Source organism: Pyxicephalus adspersus, chromosome 12 (genome assembly GCF_032062135.1).
Source record: "Pyxicephalus adspersus chromosome 12, UCB_Pads_2.0, whole genome shotgun sequence".
Lineage (NCBI taxonomy): Eukaryota > Metazoa > Chordata > Amphibia > Anura > Pyxicephalidae > Pyxicephalus > Pyxicephalus adspersus.
The window spans coordinates 42,955,800-42,956,909 of record NC_092869.1 but is presented as its reverse complement, the minus strand read 5'-3'; the positions used below and the strand labels follow the sequence as shown (position 1 = coordinate 42,956,909).

At 41.2% G+C, this 1,110-nt stretch overlaps 1 protein-coding gene across 1 annotated transcript in view; it reads right to left on the bottom strand.

The window, feature by feature from the left end:
- Positions 1 to 144: 144 nt before the first annotated feature.
- ADCK1 (aarF domain containing kinase 1) overlaps positions 145 to 1,110 on the bottom strand; it is a gene marked incomplete in the record, with an annotated part of 14,897 nt that continues 13,931 nt past the window's right edge. Inside the window, 1 exon segment of the mRNA XM_072429087.1 lies at positions 145 to 1,110.

Here is a 1,110-nt window from a genome sequence, read left to right as displayed (position 1 = left end):
TATATATATATATATATATATATATATATATATATGCGTGTGTGTGTGATGTCACTTACTGTTCATTATATGTGGGGTTTGTGATGTCACTATATGGGGGGGGGTCCTACATGTATGCAGCACACAGAATATAATAAATCTTACTGACACATTATACATTTATTACACTCTGGCCGTTCTCTGAGGTATTATGCAGAGGTTATGGAACAAAATAAATATTTCACTCTCATACAAATATTACATCCTTCCCCCTCCCCCCAATACAACAAATGTCCTGATTTTGAGGTATTTATAAATGTTGCCAACAAAAACCCGCAAAGGAGACATCTAGAAAGATCTGCGGAGACACCTTTGAGATGTCTGATGCAGTGACTCCCATTCATTGCAGACCTGTGAGTGCTCACAGACTGGTTCTTATAGTGTATAGTGTCCTGGGCACACACTGCCTGCCCCCCCCCCCCCCATGCCAGAAAGATTCTATTTTTCAGTGACACAAATTTTCCAGCCATAAACATCCACTGATCGAATGGCCCTGATTTAAAAAAGGTTTCCATGGCTGGAGAGGATACACTTTATTAGTGAACCTGGTTGATCCAGCAGACCGGGAATTTCTTTAAAGTCATTTGCTATTTGTTAGCAAATGTTTTCAATCCTAGACCAATTCCATTCCAGGTCTGCTGGATTACCCAGGTTCACTGATGAAAGTGTATCCTCTCCAGCCTTGGAGAGCTTTATTAAATCAGACCCTATGTATTATGTAGCAAATGCAGGTGGGACAGGGGGCACCGAATATTTGCAGAGCTCCCTCCATTGGATGGAGACGGATACAATGTTATCTTTCAAGAGCTAGCACTCTACTGTCATAATTCCTGCATATCACACTGTCACCAATATTGGAAACATGAACGATGCCATTGTTTGTACAATGTTATCTTTCACGTTTACAATATTGGTAACAGCATGATGTGCACGAATCATGACAGTAGAGTGCTAGCTCTTGGGGTGAGACCTCCTCCCCTAGCAATACATGAAATATCTGACCCCCAGCGGTCCTGATATCTCCACACCATACAATTATTATAATTCCAACAGCTCTGTAGTCTGAGAGAT